Genomic DNA, 12928 nt, shown 5'->3' on the forward strand with positions numbered 1-12928 from the left:
TTCCCACATCCTCTCTAGCATTTATCATTTTCTTGTCTTGTCATGTTAGCCAATCTGACAGGAGAGATGTGGTACCTAAGAGCTGTTTTGATTTGCATTTCTCTAATCAATAGTGATTTAGAGTATTTTTTCATGTGACTATAGATAGCTTTAATTTCTTCCTCTGAAAACTTCCTGCTCATATCCTTTGACCATTTCTGATTTGGGGAATGACTTGTATTTCTATAAATTTTACTCAGTTCCCTGTATATTTTAGAGATGAGGCCTTTATCAGAGATACTGATTGTAAAGATTCTTTCCCAATTTTCTGCTTCCCTCCTAATCTTTGTTGCATTGGCTTTGTTTGTACAAAAACTTTTCAATTTAGCATAATCAAAATTATCCATCTTGCATTTTGTAACCCTCTCTTTCTCTTGTTTGGTCATGAATTCTTCCCTTTCCCATAAATCTCACAGGTAAACTATTCCTTGCTCTCCCAAATTGCTTATAATATCAGCTTTTATTCCTAAATCATGAACCCGTTTTGACTTTAGTCTATGTACAGTTTCTGCCATACTATTTTCCAGTTTTCCCAGCAGTCACTTTGATATATTTTCTAGATCTATCTGAAAGAGTATGTGGATGGGAACTCTTTCACTGCTTCCTATCACTCTACCACCTTGGCTGCAACCACACCCTTGATCTTGCCATCTCTCCCAAGAGCACTGCTTCCACATCCAGGTTGTCTGAAACTCCTTTATCTAATCATAATCCATTGGCTTTCCACTGCTTCCTCAACCTTTTCACACCAAACTCTGTTCTTTTTCCTCTCAGTTCACTTCTAGGTCATTATCCCTGAACTAGCCATACTTTTCTCTTTTCCCATCTTAACCCCTTGCTCAAACACTTTAACTGTACTGTCTTCTACTTGTGAGTCCCTTGCCCCCAATTATATCTTTGATTATGCCCACCAAAGCCTTAGTCTTAGATTACTCCTAACATCTACTGCCTTTGCTCCTAGAGATGTGATGCTAAATAAAATTGGAGAAAATCATGCAACCATGCTGACCGGGTCAACTACGCATTTATGTTACATAAACTCAACTAAATCCTCATTGCTATTAGGCAATCTTTCTACATTTCCCTAATCAACTTAATATCCAACCACAGAAGCTCTTCCAAATCTTTTCATGCCGTCTCAAATCCCCTATGACTCAACCTCACCCCACCCTCTCAACTGATAATCTTTTTTTTTTCTTTTTTTGGTAAATAGTATTTTATTTTTTCCAATTGCATGTAAAGATAGTTTTCAACATTATTTTTTATAAGACTTTGAGTTTCAAATTTTTTCTCCCTCTCTCCCTCCCTTCCATCCTCCCTCCCCAAGATGACGAGCAATCTGATATGTTATACGTATGCAATCATGTAAACATATTTCCATATTAATCATTTTGTGAAAGAAGAAACAGAACAAAAGGGAAAAGCCACAAAAAAGTGAAAAGAGTATGCTTTGATCTGCATTCAGAATCCATAGGTCTTTCTCTAGATGTGGACAGCATTTTCATCATGAGTCTTTCAGAATTGTCTTGGATCATTGCATTGCTGAGAAGAGCTAAGTCAATCGTACTTGATCATTGCATAATGTTGCTGTTACTGCTTACAGTGTTCTCCTAGTTCTGCTCACTTCATTCAGCATCAGTTCATCTAAATCTTTCCTGGTTTTTCTGAAATCTGCCTGCTCATCATTTCTTATAGCACAACAGTATTCCATTACATTCATATACTACAACTTGTTCAGCTATTCCCCAATTGATGGATGTTCCCTCAATTTCCAATTACTTGCCACCACATAAAGGGTTGCTATAAAATATTTTTGTACATCTCAGTCCTTTCCTCTATTTTATGATCTCTTTGGGATATAGACCTAGTAGTGGTATTGCTGGATCAAAGGGCATGCACAGTTTGGGAATATTTCCAAATTGCTCTCTAGAATGGTTAAATCAGTTCACAACTCTACCAACAATGAATTAGTGTCCCAATTTTCCCACATCTTCTCCAACATTTATCATTTTTTGGCATATTAGCCACTCTGATAGGTATGAGGTGGTACCTCAGATTTGTTTTAATTTGCATTTCTTTAGTCAATAGTGATCTAGAGCATTTTTTCATGTGACTATAGATAGCTTTAATTTCTTTATCTTGAAAACTGCCTGTTCATATCCTTTGACTAATTATCAATTGGGGATATTCTTATAGTCTTATAAATTTTTCTTATAAATTTGACTCAGTTCTTATTCTTATAATTATTCTTATAAATTTGACTCAGTTCTCTATATATCTGAGAAATGAGGCCTATATTTGCTCTGATCAAAATTATCCATTTTGCATTTTGTAATGTTCTCTATTTCTTGTTTGGTCATAAATTCCTCTATTCTCCATAAATCTGACAGATAAACTATTCTTTGCTCCCCTAATTTGTTTATAGTATCAGCCTTTATACCTAGATCACATACCCATTTGACCTTTATTCTGGTATACAGTGTCAGACATTGATCTATGCCCAGTTTCTGCCATACTGTTTTCCAGTTTTCCCAGCAGTTTTTGTCAAACAGTGAGTTCTTATCCCAGAAGCTGGAGTCTTTGGGCCTATCAAACAGTAGATTGCTATAATCATTTACTACTGTGTCTTGTGTACCTAATCTATTCCAATGATCCACCACTCTATTTCTTAGCCAGTACCAAGTAATTTTGATGATTGCTGCTTTATAATATAGTTTAGATAGGGTATGGCTAGGTCACCTTCCTTTACATTTTTTTCATTAATTCGCTTGATATTCTTGACCTTTTGTTCTTCCAGATGAATTTTGTTATTGTTTTTTCTATCTCTATAGAATAATTTTTTGGTAATTTGATTGGTATGGCACTGAAAAGTAAATTAATTTAGGCAGAACTTTTATTATATTAGCTTGGCCGACCCTTAAGCAATTGATATTTTTCCCAATTGTTTAGATCTGACTTTATTTGTGTGAAAAGTGTTTTGTAATTGTATTCATATAGGTCCTGGGTTTATCTTGGAAAGTAGATTCCCAAATATTTTGTATCATATACAGTTATTTTAAATGGAATTTCTTTTTCTATCTCTTTTTGCTAGCTTTGTTGGTAATACACAGAAATGCTAATGATTTAATGGGTTTATTTTATATACTGCAACTTTGCTAAAGTAGCGTTTTAACAACCCAGCTAGCAGCTTCGGTGGGGGCGTAAGATCCCTCCCCCACAGCCGGCACCCAGGGGGCTGCCAGGACCCAGGAAGCTGCCAGGAAAGCACAGGTTCTTTTTATCTGCTTAAACAAGGAAAGCATGGTGAAGGGGTTGACCAGCTTACTTTAATCCAGCATTCACTTAGCATACAGACAACATTCATTTAGTTCAGGGGAAAACGCCAGCATTCAGTTAGCGTTCAGTTAGTTCAGGGGAGCATACAGACAAGCATCAAGAGACAGACCAAATACAGATTTATTGACTTACTTCAGGGGAAAAAACCAGCACCCTGAGGTTCAAAACATTCATTTAGTTTGGGGGAAAAACAAACCAGCACCCCGAACCTCAAAACCAAAATACAAACAAATTACAAATATCAACAGACAGACTCAATACAATTCATAGTTACCAACATCTGGGCTCGGCCCGAGAGCAAGGGCTGGCCCAGAGTCACGCTTGCTTGCCGCTGCTTCCCACACCAACCAGAAGAGGAAAAAGAGAGAGCTTCAAGCTGTCCTCTCCCTTCTTATAGAGTTTTTGACATCATCAAGCGCCACCTGAATGACCAGGGCCAATTGGTTCTTGACTTGGCCCCTCCCCCTAGGGTAGACCGGGTTCTGGAGGTAACACCTCCCCTCAGCCAGCCCCATGACTCATCACACAGGAAATTCTGATTCCTGGTATGGTCGCTGGACTTCCTGCCCCGGGAGAGCAAGCCACAGCGTCCAGAGGCTCAATGAGGTAAGCTGAGTCACTCAAAGTAAACAAAGGCCATTCCGGTTACAAGTAGTTAATTATTTCAAGTAGCTTTTTAGTTGTTTCTCTAGGATTCTTTAAGTATACCATCATATCATCTGCAGAGCGATAGCTTTGTTTCCTCATTGCCTAGTCTAATTCCTTCAATTCTTTTTCTTTTCTTATTGCTAAGACTAGTATTTTTAGTACAATATTGAATAATAGTGGTGATGATGGGCATCCTTGTTTCACCCCTGATCTTATTGGGAAGGCTTCTTGCTTATCCCCATTAAAGATAATACTTGCTGATGACTTCAGACAGCTACTACTTATCATTTTAAGGAAAGTTCCATTTATTCCTATACTCTCTAGTATTTTTAATAGGAATAGGTGCTGTATATTATTAAAAGCCTTTTCTGCATCTATTAAGACAATCATATGATTTTTGTTGGTTTTGTTGTTGATATGGTCAATTATGCTAATAATTTCCTAATATTGAACGAACCGTGCATTCCTGGTATAAATCTCACCTGGTCATAGTACGTCATCCTTGTGATAAATTGTTGTCGTCTCTTTGCTAACATTTTATTTAAAATTTTTGAATCAATATTCATTAGAGAAATTGGCCTATAATTTTCTTTCTCTCTTTTGGCTCTTTCTGGTTTAGATATCAGCACCACATTTGTGTCATAAAAGGAATTTGGTAGAACTTCTTCCCTTATTTGTCCAAATAGTTTATATAGCATTGAAATTAATTGTTCTTTAAATGTTTGGTAGAATTATCTTGCAAATCCATTTGACCCTGGGGATTTTTTTTTCTTTTTTTAAAAATTAATTCATTAATTTTTATTTTTCAACATTCAACATTTCAACATTCACTTTTATAAGATTTTGAGTTCTAAATTTGCCAAGATGGCTTGCAATCTGATGCAGGCTATACATACGCAATGATATTAAACATATTTCCGCATTAGTCATATTGTGAAAGAAGAATCAGCACAAAAAGGAAAAACCATGAGAAGGGGGAAAAAAAGAAAGAAAATAGTATGCTTCCAACTGTATTCAGACTCCATAGTTCTTTCTCTATATATGGATAGCATTTTATCATGAGTCTTTTGAAATTTTCTTAGATCGTTGTGTTGCTGAGAAGAGCTAAGTCTATGAAAGCTGGTCATCACACAATGTTGCTGTTACTGTGTACAATGTTCTTCTGGTTCTGCTCATTTCACTCAGCATCAGTTCCTGTGAGTCTTTCCAGGTTTTTCTGAAATCTGCCTGCTCATTATCCCTTGTAGAACAATAGTATTCCTTTACATTCATATGCCACAACTTGTTCAGCCTTTCCTCAATTGATGACCATCCTCTCAATTTCTAATTCTTGGCCAGCAAAAAAAAAAGAGCTGCTATAACTATTTTTGTGCATGCTTTGTCCTTTTCCCTTGGAGATTTTTCTTAGAAGTTCATTGATGGCTTGCTCAATTTCTTTTTCTAAAATGGGGTTATTTGAATATTTTATTTCCTCTTTTGTTAATCTGGGCAATTTATATTTTTGTAAATGTTCATCCATTTTACTTAGATTGTCAGTTATTGGCATACAGTTGGGAAAAATCGCTTTTAATTATTGCTTTAATTTTCTCTTCATTGATGGTGAATTCACCCTTTTCATTTTTGATACTGGTAATTTGGTTTTCTTTGTAAAAATCAAATTAATCAAAGGTTTATCTATTTTTTTTTCATAAAACCTGTAGAGGGCCAGCTCTGAGAAAGTCCATTCTAGATAAGATACAGGCTGGGTTTTCCTTGAGGCCTGTTCTTGCCCTTGGGATGATAACTCAGCATTGGGCTCTCCAAACTCTTGCTAGGTACACACTGCTAAACACCACCTGTGGGCTATTAACACAATATTGTTTACAGCAAAAGGGGAACAAAGCACAAGGAAGTCATGCAATGCAAATGTTTTCACATGTGAATTTGTTGAGCTGCTTGCCTAAAAAAGTATATAAGCCCTGTCCTTCAGTTTAATAAATGGAGCTGTCCTTTACTCTTCCGCTTGGCCCGTGCAGTCTTTTCACTTTCCGCAGCATTTGGCCATGTCCAGCCAATTCGGCGCCACAGCCGTTGGCATCAAAAACCAGCTCTCAGTTTTATTTATTAGTTTAATAATTTCCTTACTTTCAGTTTTATTAATCTCTCCTTTGATTTTCAGAATTTCTAATTTGGAATTTAATTGGGGATTTTCACTTTGTTCTTTTTCTAGTTTTTTTAATTGTATGCCCAATTCATTGACCTGCTCTTTCTCTATTTTATTCATGTAAGCATTTAGAGATATAAAACTTCCCCTAAGTACTGCTTTGGCTGAATCCCATAAATTTTGGCATTTTGTCTCTTTATTGTCATTTTCTTCGATGAAATTATTGATTATTTCTATGACTTCTTGTTTGACTCACTCATTCTTTAGGATTAAGTTATTTAGTTTCCAATTGATTTTTAACCTATCTTTCCATGGCCCTTTATTACATGTAATTTTTATTGCATCATGATCTGAAAAGAATGAATTTAATACTTCTGCCTTTCTGCATTTTTGTGAGGTTTTTATGCCCTAATACATGGTCAACTTTTGTGTAGATGTATGTACTGCTGTGAAAAAGATATATTCCCTTCTATCTCCATTCAATTTTCTCCAGAGGGCTATCATATCTAACTTTTCTAAAATTCTGTTTACCTTATTAACTTCTTTCTTATTTATTTTATGGTTAGATTTATCTAGGTCTGAGAGGGAGAGGTCGAGGTCCCCCAGTAGTATAGTTCTGCTGTATATTTCTTCATGTAACTCACATAACTTCTCCTCTAAGAATTTGAATGCTAATACTACTTGGTGCATGTATGTTTAACATTGATATTACTTTATTGCCTATGATACCTTTTAGCAAGATGTGGTTTTCTTCCTTGTATCTTTTAATTAGATCTATTTTTGCTTCTGCTTTGTCTGAGATCAGGATTGCTACTCCTGTTTTTTTTTTTTTACTTCAGCTAAAGCATAATATATTCTGCTGCAGCTTTTTACCTTTACTTTGTGTGTGACTCTCTGCTTCAAATGTGTTTCTTGTAAACCACATATTATAGGAGTCTGATTTTTAATCCACTCTGCTATTCAATTTGTCTTATGGGAGAGCTCACCCCATTCACATTCACAGTTATTTTTTATACTTTTCTCTCTCCTTTCACTCCGTCCTTCCTCACCAGTATTTTGCTTCTGACTACTGCCTTCCCCAATCTGCCCTCTCTTCTATCAGCCCCTCCCTCTGTTTTCTTTTCCCTTTTCTCTCCTACTTCCCTATAGAGTAAGATAAATATCTCTACCCAACCAACTGTGTGTTATCACCTCTTCGAGCCAAATCCAGTAAGAGTAACATTCAAACAATGCTCCTTCCCTTCTTTCCCTCTACTGTAATAGGTCTTTATGCCTCTTCGTGTCATATAATTTGTCCCATTCTGCCTCCCTCTTTCCCCTTTTCCCAGTACAATCCTTTTTTTACCTCTTAATTTTTTCGTATCATTACATCAAAGTCAGCTTATACCCTCTGTCTAAGTATACTCCTTCTAACTGCTGTTAGCAGAGCTACAGCTCTTAAGAGTTACAAGTACCATCTTCTCATGCAGGGATGTAAACAGTTTAACCTTAATGAATACCATGTTGTTGGGTTTTTTTCTTTCCTGTTTACTTTTTTAGACTCTTCTTGCATCTTGTGTTGAAAGATCCATGGAAGATCAAATTTCCTTTTCAGCTCTGGTCTTTTCATCAGGAAAGTTTGTAAGTCTCCTATTTCACTGAATATCCATCTTTTCCCCTGAAATATTATGCTCACTTTTGCTGGGTAGTTGATTCTTGGTTGTAATCCAAGCTCTTTTGCCATCTGGAATATCATATTCCAAGCCCTCTGATTTTTTAATGTAGAAGCTGCTAAGTCCTGTGTAATACTGACTGTGGCTCTTTGATATTTGAATTGTTTCTTTCTGTCTGCTTGTATTATTTTCTCTTCCACCTGGTAGTTCTGGAATTTGGCTACAGTATTACTTGGAGCTTTCATTTTGAGATTGCTTTCAGGAGGTGATCAGTGGGTTCTTTCAATGACTATTTTCCCCTCTAGTTCTAGGGTATCAAAGAAGTTTTCCTTGTTAATTTCTTGAAAGATGCTGTCCAGGCACTTTTTTTGATCATGACTTTCAGATAATTCAATAATTCTTAAATTATCTCTCCTGGATCTATTTTCCAGGTTAGTTGTTTTTCCAATGAGGCATCTTACATTTTCTTCTATTTTTTCATTCTTTTGATTTTGTTTGACTGTTTATTGAGGTCCCATAGAGTCATTAGCTTCCACTTGCCTAATTCTAATTTTGAGGAATTATTATTTTTTCCATCATTTGTTATTTAATATTTTTAGTTTTCAACATTGATTTCCACGAGATTTTGAGTTACAAATTTTCTCCCCATTTCTACCCTCCCCTGCACCCCAAGGTGGCATATATTCTGATTGCCCCTTTCCTCAGTCTGCCCTCCCTTCTGTCACCCCACTCCCCCCCTTATCTCTTTTCCCCTTACTTTCTTGTAGGGTAAGATAGATTTCTATACTCCATAGCCTGTATATCTTATTTCCCAGTTGCATGTAAAAACAACTTTCTTTTGAGCATTCGTTTTTATAACTTTGAGTTCCAAATTCTCTCCCCTTTTCCCTCCTCACCCACCCTCCTTGAGAAGGCAAGCAATTCAACATAGGCCACACATGTATCATTATGCAAAACTCTTCCATCACAGTCATGTTGTAAAAGACTAACTATATTTCCCTCCATCCTATCCTGTTCCCCTTTATTCAGTTTTCTCTCTTAACCCTGTCCCTTTTCAAAAGTGTTTGCTTTTGATTACCTCCTCCCCTGACCGGCCCTCTACCTGCACAGGTGGTCCCATTCCATCCCATCATTTCTAGAAGATTGCTGTCTCTGTCATCTCCACTCTCACTTGTCTTCAATCCCTCCCTGCCTACTGGCTACTCCCGCAATGTGCAATCTAGCTGCCCCCAACAGGTTTTCCACCTCCTCTCTTCTTATTCTCTTCTTAACTGCCTACAGTCTGACTTTTGGCCTTATCATTCAACTGAAACTGCTCTTTCCAAAGTTACTAATGATCTCTTAATTGCTAAATCCAATGGTCTTTGCTCAGTCTTTAACTTTCTTGACCTCTCTGAAGCTTTGTCATTGTTGAACATCCTCTTTTCCTTTATATTCTTTATATCCTTTATATTTTCTTCTCTATGTTTTCCTAACACTAGTTTTTCCTGGTCCTCTTCCTACCTATGTGACCCTCTTTCTCAGTCTCTTTCACTGTATCTTCATCCATGTCATACCCACTTCCACGAGGATCTATGTTTGGCCCTATTCTCTCTCCATACTATTTTACTTGGTCAAGATCTAATCAGCCCCCATGGATTCAATTATCTCTGTGCTGATGATTCTCAGATATACTTATCTAACCCTAACTTCTCTGCTCACCTTAAGTCTCACATCTGTCTCATTGCCTATCAAACATTTTGATCTGGATGTCTAATAGATATCTTAAACTCAGCAGGTTCAAAAATGATCTAATTATCTTTCCTCCCAAACCTTCCTCTACTTCCAAACTTCCCTGTTAAGTTCACCATCATGGTCCTAAACCCCAGGCTTAAAACCTGGGTATTACCTTCTACTCCTCATTATCATTCATTCTCCATACCCAAGTTATTGTCAAGGCTTGTTGATTTCACCTTTGCAACATCTCTCAAATATGCCCCTTTCTCTACTCTAATGCATCTACCACCTCTGTGCAGTCCTTCATCTCCTCACATCTGGACTTTTGCGATAGCCTACTCATTGCTCTACCTGCTACAGGTCTCTTCATACTCCACCCCATCCTCCATTCAGCCACCAAAGTGATTTTACTAAAGCAGAAATCTGACCATGTTACACCCACCCATACACACACACACACACACACACACACACACACACACACTCAATAAACTCTGATGGCTCCCTAACACCTCCAGGATCAATTCTCTTTTTGGCATTCAAAGCCCTTCATAACCTAGTCCCCCCCTCCACCTTTCCAATCTTCTTACACCCCACCCCCACAATACTCTTCAATCCACTGGCCTCCTTCCTTTTCTTTGAACAAGACACTATCTCTTAGTTCCAGGCATTTTCTCTGGTTGTCTGCCTTGCTGGGATGCTCTCCCTCCTTATCTCTACCTCTTGGCATCCCTGTCTTCCTTCAAGTGCCAGATAAAATCCCATCTTCTTTAGGTAGCCTTTCTTAATCCCTCTCAATTCTAGTAGTTTTCCTTTGTGGGTTATTTTCTATTTTTCACATATATATGTAATCCGTGTCCCAAAGACCACTGGTATGAGACTTTTTCCTTATTGGTGGAGATCAGTATTCCATCTGTGTCAGGAGCAGAGTAGAGTTGGTCAGAATGGAAGAGAGGAAAGCTATTTCAAGTTGCTTCAGGTGCTTTGGGTTTCCAGCTTCAGGAGGGAGGATGGAAGAAGACAACACCACTTCAGGTTGTTGAAGGAAAGGATTCTGGAAAGACATGAGAAGAGCTGGTAGTCCCCAGCCTGCTACTGTAGAGACTTTGGGGAGTTTCCTCTTGAGTGAGATCTAGGACTCTCTCTTGGTCCTTCTTCCAATGGGAGGACTCCTTCACCCTATATTGACTGGTATATATTCTCCTATGTATATTTCCTTTGATTTCTGTTTTGCTGTTTGAATAGATGGGTTTTTTTTGCCATTTTCTATGTGTGTTCATTGTGGGACTGGTAGTTGGAGGGAAAGGAGTCAAGTCTTGGATATAGAGCTTGGGGTCTTCCTGCTTCCCCTAATAATGAAATTTAGAAATTAGTTTGAACCTGAAACTCATATCCCTTAGATTAATGATATTTAAGGGAATAGATAGGTATAATTCTAGCTGATCTCTCTGAAGAGAGCAGAATGTCAGCCTCTGGGCCCCAACTTCCTGCTTTCCCTTCTGGTGAGAATTAAAGTCTTCCTTACAGAAGGGATAGGTGGAAAAGACTAGAGATATCTATTCTGCCTCCCTTCAACCCACAGAGTGATACTCTCCCCGCCTCCCTTGAAGCACCAAGACATTTTTAATTTTAACTAGTTTGGATAGAAATTAGTATTATTTAAAGCACTTAGCACAGTATCCAGCATATAGTGGGCACTATAGAAATGACAGAGTGGCACGATAAATGACAACCCCATGAAGAGATTCATGGCATTCATGATTCATCGTAAATCATAACAGAAAGCAGAGAGACGGGTAATACTATATAATGCTATACAGGAGGACAAGTAGATCTCAGCTTCTTAGTTTTTTGTTTGTATGTTGTCTACCCCATTAGATCATGAGCACCTTGAGAGCAGTAACTGGGGTTTTTTTTGCCTTTCTTTGTATCCCCAATGCTTAGCACAGTGCCTGGCACATAGTAGTCACTTAATAAATGCTTATTTACTAACTGAACACAGGTTGATATCAGGGACCTCAAAGAAGGGAGGGACTTAAAAAGGAAGGAACTACAAAGGACAGAGTCTTGATGTAAAGGAGTAAGTTTGGCCCTTGATCCTTGCAAATGTGAATTGCAATTTGATGGGAGGGGGTTGCCTCTCAAGATGAAAATGCCCCCATTTTTTACATATTGTCACATTATTCCCTGCCTTCATTTGAGTATCACCAATTTGATATGAGCAACTGCTATGAATGCTATGAAATATATATATATGCATATATATATATTTCAAGGATCAAATCGCAAAGTATAATAAGCACCCTTCACTTAAAACTGAACCAACATAATATTTATTCTGTACACTAAGACCAGACAAAACATTACTGTGGAAATATAGGAAAACAAAGCTCAACAAGCAACCAAAATATTTAGATACATTACCAGCCTGGGAGCACCCATCTCAATTCACTTTCTCAGCTGGGAGGCTCCTTGATAACAGCTACTTAAAAGGGTCTTAAGCTAAGCATCCTTCCCGTGAGTGAGTCCCCCTCCAGCAAGTTTCTGCTCTTAGAGAGTTCCTCTCCTTCACAGCAAGTTCCTGCTGCTTAGGAAGTTCCTGCTACCTAACTAGTTGCTGGTGGTGGTGGTGGTGGTTTTCTCAATGCTCAATGCTCTACACTCTCTCTATACATAGTTTTGCTGGGCATCTGATTGGCCCAGTGCAGAAAGGCATGAGAGCCCACGTGAGTAGCTCCGTGCCTAGTTGACTCTATGTGACTCCCTGATTGGTGGGGTATGGTCACATGGACCTATTAATGGATAGGGAAAATCTTCACAAGTTATCATATTTGTTGCAATGCAAGTTCAGAGCACGGAACTAATAATTCTGCTCTCATCTTTTCCCCCTCCAGTGCAGTAAATAGACCAGTGTTCAGCAAAACTAACCAATACATCAGCCAAATGACAGTACATACAATATGCCATGCCCATTGTCACCCCCTTCTGCAAAGGGAGGGAAGTGCATTTTTTTTTCATTTCTTCTTTAGGGGAAATCTTGTCCATTTTGTGTGGGATGGATTTTATGAATCCAAAAATTAACAACAGAGGCATCTCAAGGTGAAAGTAGAAAGGAAAATTTATTACGATCCTGCAGGAAAGGGCAACCCGGACATTGAAAAGACTGGGGGTCCTCTCAGTGTCAGAGCGCACTGGACACAGAAAATTTGGGTGTTTATATAGGTCCCTAACCGCAATTCCCCCTCCCAACCTCCTTCCTCTCAGCTTGCAGACGTAAGCTTTGAGGGTACAATCTAGACGCAATAAATCTACCCAGGGACGATGGCAAGGAACAAACAGTATGGTTATTTTTTTACAAGCAGGTGACAGTCATAAACTTCCCACCATTCTTGTT

The sequence above is a fragment of the Trichosurus vulpecula genome, chromosome 8, assembly GCF_011100635.1.
Source record: "Trichosurus vulpecula isolate mTriVul1 chromosome 8, mTriVul1.pri, whole genome shotgun sequence".
Taxonomy (NCBI): domain Eukaryota; kingdom Metazoa; phylum Chordata; class Mammalia; order Diprotodontia; family Phalangeridae; genus Trichosurus; species Trichosurus vulpecula.